Source organism: Prionailurus viverrinus, chromosome C2 (assembly GCF_022837055.1).
Source record: "Prionailurus viverrinus isolate Anna chromosome C2, UM_Priviv_1.0, whole genome shotgun sequence".
NCBI classification, from domain to species: Eukaryota; Metazoa; Chordata; class Mammalia; order Carnivora; family Felidae; genus Prionailurus; species Prionailurus viverrinus.
The window spans coordinates 34,509,167-34,523,684 of NC_062569.1; positions in this window are offsets into that span (position 1 = coordinate 34,509,167).

A 14,518-nucleotide genomic window follows, 5' to 3' on the forward strand; every position below is an offset into this window, starting at 1 on the left:
GATTAACTTTGCCTGCATATAAATGGGGCAGGCAACATGTACTCTTTTGTGTTTGGTTTCTTCTGTATAACATAATATAATTTATTGTCAAATTGGTTAACATACAGTGTATATACAATGTGCTCTTGGTTTTGGGGGTAGATTCCCATGATTCATCGCTTACATACAACACCCAATGCTCATCCCAACAGGTGCCCTCCTCAATGCCCATCCCCCACTTTCCCCTCTCCCCCATCCCCCCATCAACCCTCAGTTTGTTCTCTTAATATTAAACACTTAATTTAAGAGTCTCTTGGTTTGCCCCCCTCCCTCTCTGTTTGTAACTATTTTTCCCCTCCCCCTCCCCCATGGCCTTCTGTTAAGTTTCTCAAGTTCCACATATGAGTGAAAACATACTGCATAACATATTTTTGATAGCCATTCATCTTTGTGGCATATGTCAGACATTAATTTCTCTTTATTGCTGTGTAATATTCCATAAGTTGCTTATCTGTTCACCTGTTGTTGAACATTTGCATTGTTTCCAGTTTTGAGATATCATAAATGAAGCTGTTGTCAACATTTAAAATTTTTTTTAACGTTTATTTATTTTTGAGACAGAGAGAAACAGACCTTGAATGGGGAGGGTCAGAGAGAGAGGGAGACACAGAATCTGAAACAGGCTCTGGGCTCTGAGCTTTCAGCATAAAGCCCGACGTGGGGCTCGAACTCACAGACCACGAGATCATGACCTGAGCCGAAGTCGGACGCTTAACTGACTGAGCTACCCAGTCACCCCTGTTGTCAACATTTTTGTACATGTCTTTTTGCGAAGGGCATTTTATTATTCTTGAGTGAATACTTACAAGAGTAGGCATATGTATAGTTTTAGAAGATATTGCCCAATGTTTTTCTAAAGTAGAGCAAACTACAGTGGTGGACAGACAGACAGATAGACATGCTGTAACAGGTCCTTTTCCCTGTATATAGCATTCATTAAAGACCACTGTGTACCTCCAGCTATCATTATCATCATCCTCATTATAAAGGAATAAAATAGATATCCTTTATTAAACACTTATTTTGAGCCTGGAACTTTATATGCATTCTCTCATTTCATTTTTATGACAAATCTAAGGTGTTGGTACTTTTCCCATTTTATAGATGAAGAAGCCGAGGTGCACAGAAGTTAAGGAACTTGCTGAAGGCCCCCAGCCAATAAGTGGCAGCTTGACTTTGGAGCCCTGTGTTTCACCTCTGCACATGTGCCTCTATTTGCCCGGGCAAGATCAGGAAGGCCTTCCTTCCATCTGCCCGAACCTAGCTGTTATTTATGAGACCTGTTTCCTACAACCTCTGGTCTTCCCTATATACATTGTCATACCCAGGACTGAGATGTGTGTACTCATATGTATGCACACAGTCTTCCTCATAGCCACACACACTCACTGTGAAGAAGGGCATGGGGGCCAATTCAGTGAAAAACTCAAAGTTTTCCAGGCCCTGGGCCCAGAAACCTGATAGTGTGCCTCTTAGGGAATTTGCAGAAGATTGGACCAGGGACAAGTCTGCTTCTGAATGCCACAGGGCAGAATTCAGAGGCCATCCTTCCCTGAGAAGAGATGGGCATTTGGTCCTCCTCCCAACATGCTGAGCCAAGCCCATTATCATGATGCTTCAGGGGCATTAACCTGGGCATCTCTTCATCTGCAGGGTTTGTCCAGGGGTGTTCATCTTCTCCTAGAAGGTGATGACAGCCTGGGAGTGTTGCACCTTGCCTAGGAAAGTGTTAAGTGGGGAGGCAGATTTGCATGATCTGAGTAGAGAGAAAGCATGGAGTCTGCGCTTCTGGTCAGAGGGCTTGACCGGGCCATGCAGGGAATGGTCACTCTGAGGAGAGCCAACAGCCTTCTCGTGGTCCTAAGGATGTTATCAAGGATCCAGGCCCCTAGGCTTGAGTCAGAGTGTGCTGCCCCTGTGGGTGAAGACAATATAGGGGGCTACACTCTATGCAGCTGGCTCCTCCTCAGGCCTCTTTTTAGACTAATTGAGGGCTTGCTGGGCTCTGGGTTTGTAATTGGTGGTAATTGCTGACAGGCTGCTGTGGTGGTACAAGCAGGCTTTTGTTGGGGAAACAGTGGTCAGGATTTTGGTGCTTTGAGTGGGAACACTCCAGGATTCTGGTGTGCTCTGTTTCAGGTACTTCTTGGCACCTAGCTTTTTGCTAGGAGGCGGCATTTCTGAGGAATGGGGACTGGTAGCATGTCTGAATGGGAAGGGACCCACTCATGCAGGTGATGGGGACTTGGGTCCAGAAATATACAAGTTCTGCATTAGGCCGTAGAGCTAGTGCAGTTGGAAGGGAGGTCCTGGTACTATAATTGACGCATGCCCCACGGGCTGGGAGGCACCATGGTGGGGTGGTTAACACAGACCTCTGTCCCAGTGCTTATGGGTATCAGCCTGGGAAGTCATGAAACCTTGCTGAGCTTTAGGGTTTCAGAATTTCATCATTTTAAAATAGGCAACACATTCATGTATACCAAAAATTAAAAACATAGAAAGCTTATAATGAAAAGTCTCCCTCCCACTTCTGCCCCAGGTCGCTTATTTCACAGGTAGCCAGTGACCCTGGTTTGACACATATTCTTCCAGACATATTTTAGGCATAGACAAACACATGTACATGCATTCTCTTGCCCTCCTTCACCTTTTGCACATGGCAGCATCTAATGCATGGTGTTTTGTACCTTAAAAATCTTTCCGTACCAATGCATTTTCTTTTTAGAGCATTGGATTTTAGAGTGTTAGGTTTCTTTCAGACTTTTGCTTTTATAAACAATACTGCAATGTATAATCTTGTATATACCTAATGTTTTAGGTGTGTGCATATATCTGTAAAAAATTCTGTAAGTATAGAGTTAGGTCAAAGGATGCCAAAGGATATGTGCATTTATAACTTTGGGATGTTACCAATTACCCTTCCTATGGATTGAAACATGATAATGTCCATAAGAGGTGTATGAGATTCCTGCTTCTCCACAGCCTCACTAACACACATCTTTCTTTTTAAGACACAAATCTTACAGATATAGTTGAGGACATTTCTGTACCTTTCCTTGATCCCTCTCTGTCCGTCCCTTTCCTGAGGAGATTACTGGGGTACACTTGGAGTTGAATAGTCCCAGAGCTGTTTGAATACTTGTACTACATGTGTATCCACTTGTAGGCAGTACTTAGTATTGTTCTGTGTTTCATAACTTTATATAAATGGTATCCTGCTGTTGCAGAAAGACACGTGCTTGCTTTTTCATTCAACCTTATGTTTGTGAAAAGTTCCTAGTTGATACTCAAAGACAAGCTCCATTCATTTTCACTATGTTGTACTATTCCATTGTATGAACACACCATGGTTTATTTATCCATGTTTCTGTTGAGGGACGGTTGGGTTATTTCCCATTCTTTATTATTACCAATAGTCCTGCTATGAGTATTATATATATCTGCTAGTGCTCATTTGCTACAGTTTACCAAGAAGTGGAGCTGCTGGATCAAAGGGCACAGACATCTTCCAACCTTACTAGTTATTGCCGAACAGCTTCTTCATCTGTAAATCAGAGAAGGAGTGATGCCCGTACTGCCAGAAATCAGTGTCAGTGAATGAGATGGTGGAGTGGGAGAGAATCTGGGTTTGGATTTCAGCAAATCTAGACTTAAATCCTGGCTCTGTGTGATTTATTTGCTGTGTGATTTTGGGCCTCTTGTTTAGCCTCTGTGTTCCCTCATCTACAAAACAGTAATGATAGTGTCTAGGTCGCGGGGTTCCTGAGAAGATTAAGTAGGATTTGGTGTGAAAAGTAACACAGGGTCTGTCACAGAGGAGGCACCAAACATATCTATCTATCTATCTATCTACACACATATATACATATATGTATATGTATGTATATACATATATGTATATATATGTAAAAACATATATGTGTATATATATGTGTGTGTGTGTATATATATCTATATATCTATATATATATATATATCTATATATATATATATATATTGTTGTCGTTGATGTTAAGTAAACTCTACCCCAACGTGGGGCTCAAACTCAGGACCTTGAGATCAAGAGTTGCATGCGTTACTGACTGAGCCAGCCAGGTGCCTCTATTGTTATTATTATTATTATTATTATTATTATTATGTCTTTGACCTCTTTGTTTTTTTTTTTAATTTTTTAACGTTTATTTTTGAGACAGAGAGAGACAGAGCATGAACAGGGGAGGGACAGAGAGAGAGGGAAACACAGAGTCTGAAACAGGCTCCAGGCTCTGAGCTGTCAGCACAGAGCCCGACACGGGGCTCGAACCCACGGACCTTGAGATCGTGACCTGAGCCGAAGTCGGACACTTAACCGGCTGAGCCACCCAGGCGCCCCTCTTTGTTTTTTTTTTTTAATGTTTATTTATTTTTGAGAGAGACACACAGAGTGAGTGGGGGGAGGGGCACAGAGAGAGAGGGAGACAAAGAATCCAAAGCAGGCTCCAGACTCTGAGCTGTCAGCACAGAGCCCAATGCGGGGGTCAAACCCACAAACCATGGGATCATGACCTGAGCTGAAGTCAGACGCTTAACTGACTGCACCACCCAGTCGCCTACGACATAAGAGAGAGAAAAGTACAATGAACCCTCATCTGGTTTCCTCTATATCCAACCCATTTCTTCACTCATCCCTAATGAGATTTTTTTTGAAGCCAATTCAAGACATCCCATCTATTACTTCACTAGTAAATATATAAATTTATATCCCTAAGGCATAAGCACTTAAAAGAAGCATAGTTACCATACCATCACAATACCTAAAAATTAAGAGGGATTTTTTTAGTATGTCAGATCCACAGTTAATGTCCAAATCTTCTCAATAGTCTCAAAATGATTTTACTATTGGTTTGTATGAGTCAGGATCCAAAAAAGATCCATACATTGCATTTGGTTAATATGCCTCTTAAGTCTTTTAATCTATAGATCGATAACTGTCTCCTCTCTCTTTTTCCCCTCCTTGCAGTTTGTCTGTTAACAATAGTGGGCCCTTGTCCTATGGAGTTTCTCACAGCCTGGATTTTGCTGATTGCATCCCTGTGGCATGCTTCTCTGTCCTCTATTTCTAGTGCATCAGTAGACCTAGAGGCTTGGTTAGATCAGGTTTGACATTTGGGCAAGAACGCTTCACCAATAGTATTCTTTAGTTCCATCAGGGGACACTAATGTCTGATTTTTTCTCTTTTGAATTTTAACAGTCATTGATGACCACTGACTAGAGCCATTATTCGTTAGAGTTCATTAGCAAAATGGTGTTATTCTAATTCTGTCGTTCCTTCTTCATTAATTAACTGGACTATTCCATAAAGTGAAACTTCTCCTTATAAACCATTCGCCTTCCCTGAGGTAGAGTTCTTCAAGGACAGGCAGGATGAATGCTTGATTCTTCTTATATTTAATGACAAGGACAGTGGGACTCTACGTGATTATTTAGGAAATGGCTGATTTTGTGGGTCCTGAAAGACGTTAGGCAGTGTCTTCCATTCAAAAGAAGAAAGGAAGAAAAAAAATGAATGCACCAACTCCCCAATCATGTCATTTGTTTCTTTTTAAAAAATTTTTGGGCGCCTGGGTGGCGCAGTCGGTTAAGCGTCCGACTTCAGCCAGGTCACGATCTCGCGGTCCGTGAGTTCGAACCCCGCGTCAGGCTGTGGGCTGATGGCCCGGAGCCTGGAGCCTGTTTCCCATTCTGTGTCTCCCTCTCTCTCTGCCCCTCCCCCGTTCATGCTCTGTCTCTCTCTGTCCCAAAAAAAAAAAAAAAAAAAAAAAAAAAAAAAAAAAAAACGTTGGAAAAAAATTTTTTAAATGTTTTTTTAATTTACTTTTGAGAGAGAGAGATAGAGTGTGAGTGGGGGAGGGGAAGAGAGAGAGGGAGACACAGAATCCAATGCAGGCTCCAGGCTCTGAGCTGTCAGCACAGAGCCCGATGTGGGGCTCCAATTCACCAACTGTGAGATCATGACCTGAGCCGAAGTCAGACACTTAACTGACTGAGCCACCCAGGCGCCCCCATGTCATTTGTTTCTTCATACATATTTCTTGGACCCTTTACTGTGTAGTGGCTTTCTGGGTGTGGGGATGCCAGGAGTAGCAGTGCATGGTTTCTGCCCACAGGGAGCTCCAGGTGACCAGTGCACAGCCTGAACACAGCTCCTACAACCCAAGACACAGGTGCCATAGGATGCATGCAAGATGAAGAAAGGAAGGATTTCTGGCTGGGTAATCTGGGAAATCCCGATGGGTAAAGGTCAGGTTCCCCAGGAGAGGCCACAGTAGGGCTGAACTGCTCATCAATGCCACTGCAGGTGCTGGGTGCCAGAGGACAGCACATTATTGCTCTAACCAAGGGGTACTTTCAGCTGCGTACCTGCCAGGTGCCCAGGGAAATGCCAAGTGCTCTGGTGGACATAAGAAATGACCTAGTTTCCAACTGGGAAGAGTTTTCTTCAGTCTGATTGGGAAGAAAAAACCCCCACAGTTGACTGGGTGTTAATTCAACAAATTTCTGAATGTTTATTGTGTACTCCAGAAGTAGGCTCTGAAGGTGAGTTGGGCTCCCTGTTCCCATACACCCATCCTCTCACCTCAAACTAGAGGTGCATCCTCAGTCATATGGGCCTTCTGTTTGCCCTACTAGGGCATGGTAACGGAGACTCACATATGCGTCCTCTCAGCTACTTGCTGTTCATCCTTCAAGTGGGCTCATCACCTCCTGGAGGTCTTCCTGGCCACATCCTCCACATTAGCAGGCTGGGTTGGGTGTTAGATACTTGCATCCTTGTATCTCAGCAATGATTACCCTCTTTTGTAATATATATACATATATGTATGTATATGGATTTTTTCCATCTTCTCCTAGACTGTGAACTCCCTGAGGGCAGTGGTTGTTCTTAATATCTTTGTATACTTAGTGTCTGATGTATCTGTGCGTCTGGCAGAAAATGTTAAACGAGTGTCGGTAATTCCATATTTAGTGCTTGTTTCTTTCTTTCAGGTGAAGATTAGTCTCAGAAAAGATTAGACATTCAAATGTTCTAAGTCACTGACACTTTAGTATGAATTGGATAGTTTTGCGAGAGGTCTAAAACTGGGAGTGGGAAGGAATCTAGGGTGAGTGTCAAGGGTCCAAATGTGCGTGTTCAGTGATAGCGAGGGGTCAGCATGAAGAGGAGAGGAATTCAGGATAGGAGAGGGCCCTGGAAGGCTGTAGGGCAAACGCTGTCAGCAGTCTCAGCAGGCTCTCCAGGGTGGGAAGGCAGGCACAGCTTCCGGGTGTGCCAGGCGGACGGCGCGCTGGGGTGCAGGACGCTGACCGAGCGCCGCGCGTCCCATCGGGCCGGAAACGGGGCTCGCCCGAGCGCGGGGGGCTTCCTAGCTTTGTACCGCGCCACTTCCCCCACGGAGGCCCGCCGGAAGCGGCGGCCGGCGGCCGGGGCCAGGGGGGTGTTATCTTTCCTCGCGGCGCGCAGGAAGCCCGCTGGAGCCCGAGCCCGGCACGCCGGGCCTTCCAGCCCAGGCCTGGCGCGCGGGTCTCAGGGCGCACCGGCGCAGAGCGCGCGCGCAGGGCGGCCCGGACGAGCTGAGGGTCCTGCGCGGCGGTCGCCTGGCCATCTTCCTGCCTCAGCGATCCCAAGAACTCCGGCTTTCCTACCGGCAAGACCGGCCAGCTCTCACTGCCTCCCGCTGCCAACCCCTGCTTCGGACGCCTGTCCCAGGAAGGGAATAGAGCATCCTTTCTGAGATGGGGAGTCCGACTGCAGCTTCGCTGTGGCTGCTTCCGGAGGCGTTTTAATAGGGGCTTTTTAGGCCCAAAGAAGGAGCAGCTAAGACATTCCTTAGGTAGGGGCAACGCTGGAGACAAGGTGAAGTCCACGTGGAGGGAACACCTTGTGTGGGAATGGCTGGAGCTGCATTAAGGACAGGAGGGACTGCCTCGGCCCTAGTTTTCTATGAGAAATGGTGCCCACGGGTTCTGGGACTGGGTAAAGGCTTTATTTGTATGTCAAGGGATGGGCTTTCCTTAATCTGAATAGTATATGAATAGAAAACACAATCACGTAGGCTTGGGTGTGTCCATACATACAGTTGCACATACAAACTGCACACTTGTGTGCTCACACATGTACACACAGTTGTGCTCACAGATGCATGTGTGTCTTCCCTTGAATGTGTGCCGGATGCGCGCGTGCACACACACACACAAACGCGCGCGCGCGCGCGCACACACACACACACACACACACACACATACACACACACACACACACACACACACACACACCTTTTCTGTCCAGGTTGAGTTCTAGGGAATCTGTCCATACAGAATACCTATTATACATGGCAGTTTGTGTTTACTGAATGCTTCCTTATATTTCTTTATGCGTCAGGTCTGGGAAGGAGATTTCTGTTGAGATCCCGCCAGATTTTCTTTGGCTCCTGCGGCTTTGGGGCTAAGTGTTTTTTGTTTGTTTTTGCAAACTTTAAACTATAGGAGCCATTTACGAGAAGGAAACTTCTGCCACAGATGTGGGTTTGCTTGAGACGTCTGCCCTCCCAAAGACTGCCTTCAGGTGCCACTCCATGGTTGGTAGAGTTTGTCATTCACTTATTCATGTGTTCAGATGAACGTGTCTAGGCATCGCCTCTCAACTGGCCCCGTGCTAGGGTTGGGCATCTGAAGAAGACAGATTTGTTCTTGCCCTTTCGGGGAGCGCGGTTTAGTGGGGAGTTGGATAGGTAAACAGACAAATGCAAATATGGATGATAAGAACTGTGAGGGGGAAGGTCAAGGCTGTGGGAGTGTGGGGGATGTCTTTCTGGAGGAGCTAAGAGAGGGAGTAGTGCTCTCTGGGAACCATCAGTGGCTGGGTTTGGCAGCATCCAGTGTGGGGGAGGGGCAGTGGGAAATGGGCAGTGGGTCGTGAGGCTGGACAGACTGATAAGGTCTAAATTACTGATGGCTGATGGTGTCTCTCTGAGGGACTTGGACTTCATTCTGAGGCCACTGGAGGTGTCATATGAGAGTGGAAGGGAGGGCTTGTGCGTTGGGAAGATGCTTCTGGCTGCAGCACAGAAAGTCCAGGGGAGAGTTGATGGGCCTGCACTAATGAAGGAAGAGATGGATGGAGACAAGGGCTCACCTTGAGAGGCATTTAGGAAGTGGGATCTAGGAGACTTGATTGATTGGAGGGGGAGAGAGGGAGGAGTCAGAACCACTCCTAGGTTTCTGGCTTGGTCCACGGAACATAGAGTTCGGCCATTCTCTGAGACAGGGAAGGTTGGAAGCATGGGTTCTTGGGCCAGGTGATTGTCTGGAACACGTTGCGTTTGAGGTGCCTTGAAGGGCATTCAGGCAGAGATGTCGAGAGCAGTGGGACATGAAGACCTGGCTTCAGGAGAGAGGTGGAGCAGGATGACATTGCCCAAAGAGGATGTGGGGATAGAGAAGAGAACACTGAAGGAGAGAGATGGGTAGAGTGGGGAGGCTGTACCATGCCTGAGTGGAGTGGCCAAAGAAGTGGAAGGTGGCCAAGGGTGTGCCATATTGCAGACATCTTGGGAACATGGTGGTCAAGCCTACTCAGGACCCTCCCTAAAACCTACCCTCCCTGGTTCCCTGGGCCTGGGGTGCCTTGCCCTTTATGGGATCGTTAGTATCTGTGGTGATAGAGTCTCTCTGATGGAGAAAATTCACATACTGCACTAGACTAGTTGTGGAACAAAAGTGAAGATTTCATATTTCAAATATTCATATTTCCTATTTAAAATTTAAAAAGTTTATTTATTTTGAGAGAGAGATGAGTGAGAATGAGTGGGGGAGGGGCAGAGAGAGAGAGAGAGAGAGAGAGAGAGAGAGAGAGAATCCCAAGCAGGTTCCATGCTGTTAGCACAGAGTCTGACTTGGGAGTTGATCCCACAAACCGTGAGATCATAACCTGAACTGAAACCAAGAGTAGGACGCTTAACTGACTGAGCCACCCAGGTACCCCTCGTAATTCCTATTTATTCAGCTCTTAATGAGGTGCTGGTTACGCACACTATATGTTTAATCTTCAAACAACCCTTTGCAGATAGAGAGTATTTTCTCTACTTTACAAATGAGTAAACTGCAGCTCAGAGAGGTTAAATGTCTTGTCCAAGGTCCTACAGCTAGCTGGAACTGGAGCTGGGATGTGGAGTATGGTCTTTTTGCTTTACATGTCCCCCATTTTAAAATTTTTTTTTTGTTTTGTTTTTTACTGCCCTATGCTTTCTTCCTTAGTGCACGTTCGGTGGTGGCTGCCTCCTGGATTGGCATCTGAGGCTGGCCTGGCTTGCCCACACCCTTCAAACCCCTAAGCCCCGGGGACTTCAGAGGAGGCCTGTATCCCAGATTAGCCCTAAAGACAACATACTCCTGAAGAAGAAAGAGGAGGTCTAGGCACAGCCAAGGCCTGTGATGGGAAGGGCTTCCCGAGAATCAGTGGGGAACTTCCTTCTGGAAAAGCCATGAGAAGGGCAGTTCCTCTCCTAGGCCAGGCATCAGGAGTCAGGGCCCCAGCTGTTCCTGCCCAGCCGCCCGCAGCCCTGAGCACCCACCGGAGACAGGAGGCCCGGCCTGCTCACTGCCCATTGTCCCAGCACCACAGTGCCGCTTCCCATGCGCCTCCTGTTTATACAGGAAGCTCCTGCTCTGGGATGCCACCTCCCAATCCTGATGGCTGGATGCAGGCTTGAATTGCTCACAGGCAACCCCAGGGAGCGAGGACTAGAGTAAGTTATCACTGCTCAGTGACTTTAAGGATTAGGATAGTGGAGTGGGTAAAAGCATGGCCTTGCCGTGTGGCTCTCATGGCTTTGAGTCTGACCGCTCATTAGCTGCATGACCTGGGGCATTCACGCCAACCCTATGAGTACAGGTTCCTTCTCTGTGATATGGGGAGTAATATTCCTGCATGTCTCAGAGGTTTGATGTTTGATGTTGGATAAATGAAATATGGAAAGTATCTGGAACACAGTATATATGATCAATAAATTATACATCTCGTTGTGGTTACTTGTTCTCTACTTCTCACTTTTAGTTGCACCAAATTTCAGCTGTATTTCAATTGCAGGTGATAGTTTTAAAATATGGCCTCCAAATTCTGTGACACTTCTCCCATTGAGAGGTAGGGTCTATGTTCCTGCCCTTTGGGTCTGGGTGGGGTTGTGACCACCTTGACCAATATGGTACAGTGGAAGTGATACTGAGTGATTTGTCAGGCTTTGTTTTGGTTGTTGGAACATTTATACTTAGAGCCCCTATATCACCATGTAAGAATCTGACTACTCTGGGAGTGCCTGGCTGGCTTAGTCGGTAGAGCATGTGTCTCTTGATCTTGGTCATGAGTTCAAGCCCCACACTGGGCATGGAGCTTACCTAAAAAAAGAAAAATCTACTTTGGAGTTTGGTAGGCAAAAAGGGATTCTTTTTGGGTGTACTGTCAGTGGGATGGGGATAGTTTTTTCCATTTCAATAAAAACTTATTATTTTTTAAATGTTTATTTATTTTGAGGGAGAGAGAGACAGTGCATGCAGATAAATGGGAGAGGGGCAAAGAAAGAGGGAGAGAGAGAATCCGAAGTAGGATCCGTGATGTCAGTTCAGAGCTGGATGAGGGGCTTGATTTCATGAACTGTGAGATTATGACCTGAGCCAAAATCAAGAGTAGGTAGCTTAACTGACTGAAACACCCAGGTGCCCCTCAATAAAAACTTATTGACTTGAGTTTCAAAATGGTAGACTGTACTCAAACTGGAATTTCCTCCCTTACCAACAGAAGATGGCAAAAATTAAAAAGATAAAATAACAAAACAGAATTGTCCTTAAATTATGAATGGATACTCTTGATAGACCAGTAATGATAAACATTCCTGGAATAAAGAAGTAAATAGAATGTGACAGCTATACGCTGAAGTGCTTCTCAGTTCATGACCCAAACATATGCAGAATTATGTCTCAGAAGAGGGGCACACAATCAAGAATCACCAACCAATAAACATTTGTCAAGCACGTATTATATGCTAAGCCTTTGTCAGCATTATCTGTGTGTTTTTATAGTCAGTGCTTGTTTAGAGTTACCTACATGTTTCCATTTTCTTTGCTTACCCCATTCCTTCCTTCTGAGTTCCCTTTCCTTTTTCCTGAAGTGTATGCTTTATAGTGCTTTCACCAAAAGTCTGTGAAGAGTAAGTCTGCTGAAATTTAAAAATTTCATTCTCCCTCTTAAATGTTAATATAGCTGGATATAGAACACTGAGGTTGACAGTATTTTTCCATAGCACATGGAAGATACTTGGAATATTCTATTACTTTCTGTCATCTGTAGAGAAGTTGAGAAGTCTGCAGTAAGCCTAATTCTTCCTTTGTAGGTAATGTGTCTGTTCTCTCTAGTTGATTTTAAGGTTTTCTTTTGGTGGTCTGCAATTTTAATATGATATGTCTAGTCATGGAATTATTTTTATATAATCTGCTTGGGGATTGGACTGATTTTTTCATATGAAGATTCTTATATTTTTAATCATTATTGAGAATTCTTGGTGGTTATGTTTTAATACTACCTCTTCCCTATTTCTTTTGCTCTTTCCTATTACATATTTGTCAGACTTTCTTGTTCACTCTTTCTTTTCTCTTAATTATCTTTCATACTTTCCATTGCTTTCTTTGTGCGATATTTTTTTTAATGTTTATTATTTGTTTTTTAAGGGAGAGAGACATAATGTGAGTGGGGGAGAGTCAGGGAGAGAGGGAGACATAGAATCTGAAGCAGGCTCCAGGCTCTGAATTGTCAGCACAGAGCCCCACATGGAGCTTGAACTCACCGACTGTGAGATCATGACCTGAGCTGAAGTCAGATGCTTAAACAACTGAGACTCTTAAGTGCCCCTCTCTGTGTGCAATCTTATGGGTGATTTCCTCATAGCTGTTTCTAGTTCAGTAATTCTCTTTTCATCTCCATCTAATCTACAATTGTACTCATCTATTAAAAATTTACGTTTGCATTCCTAGTTTTATTTGGTTCTTCAAAAAACCTGCCTAGTATTTCATTATGGTTTCTGTTTCTTCTCTTTTCCTTGTTTTTATTATTTTAAATATACTTATTTCATTGTCTTTCAGAAATTTTCAGTTATCAGAAGCTCTTGGTATGCCATTTCTCCTATTTGTTGTGTCTGAAAGCTCTTGTTCATGATAAACTTTTCTTTGTATGGTTTGCCATTTTCATTGGTGATTTCTTTCCCTGTGGGACTTCTGTACTACTGAGTCATAGGAATGACCCTGCAGAGGAAGTTTTATTTTATTTGTATTTTACTTATTTGTTAGCTATTTGACATAAGATATCTGCACAAATGTGAGTGGTATAAGTCCAACTCTAAACCATCACTTGGTGTAAGTTTGGTGTTTTGGTTTCTCACAGGAGACTAGGAAGAGACAAGCTTTGTCTCTAGACTCTTGGGGGGAGCTTTTCTAGCCCTTTTTTCACTAAGGGAGGAGTTCCTAAAAAATCCTGACTTTATGTTGGATACTCCTAATTTAACTTGAGTAATCTCAAAACCTTGTCTCTTGTCCCTTGTCTCTTGTCTTCTAAGATGGTTAGAACTGAACTTCTCGGAGAACCTGAGTGGCTCAGTTGGTTACCCGACCAACTCTTGGTTTTAGCTCAGATCACAATTTCACAGTTCCTGGGTTCGGGTCCTGCCTCGGGATCTGTGCTGGCAGCTCAGAGTCTGCTTGGGATTCTGTCTCCCTCTCTCTTTGCCTTTCCCCCACTCGCTCTCTCTCTTCCTCAAAAATAATTAGAAAATAAATGTAAAATAGAAGAACTGAAGCTTCTCATCTTTAGAGATGTTTTCCAGTCTCTCAGCCCTCTGCCAGTAGGTCTCTCCAGTGTCAGCTCATGTACTCCTCCTGGCTTTTAGTTCTATTTCTGGTGTCTAGAGGTTTCTCTTTCCTGAGAGCTAGAAGTTGAAAAAAGGGACTTTTTTTATTAGTTACTTTTAAGCTTAGAATTTCTGTAAGTTTGTAATGGAAGACTTTTTTTTTATTTTTATAGCTGTTGGTCATAATGAATCTTTCCAAGCGCTTTGCACATATTCTCTCATATCATCCTCACAAGAATGCTGTGACATAGATGTTATTCATCAGCTTTCTTTCATGTGTTACGACTGAGACTTGGCAAGTTTAAGTGTTGTCCTAGATCAGACAGGTAGGACATGGCCTTGACAAGATTTGAACCCAGGTTTCTCTGATTCCACTTAAAGTAACATGCAGGAAGTTATGGTAACTCCCTTTGCCCCCGGTCATCTCATTATGAAAATCTTAACACACATAATACATACACTATCCACCCAGATTCTACAATTATCATTTTTCTTTATTTACCTTTTTGTATATCTATCCATTTACCCATCTTTCTATTCATCCCTC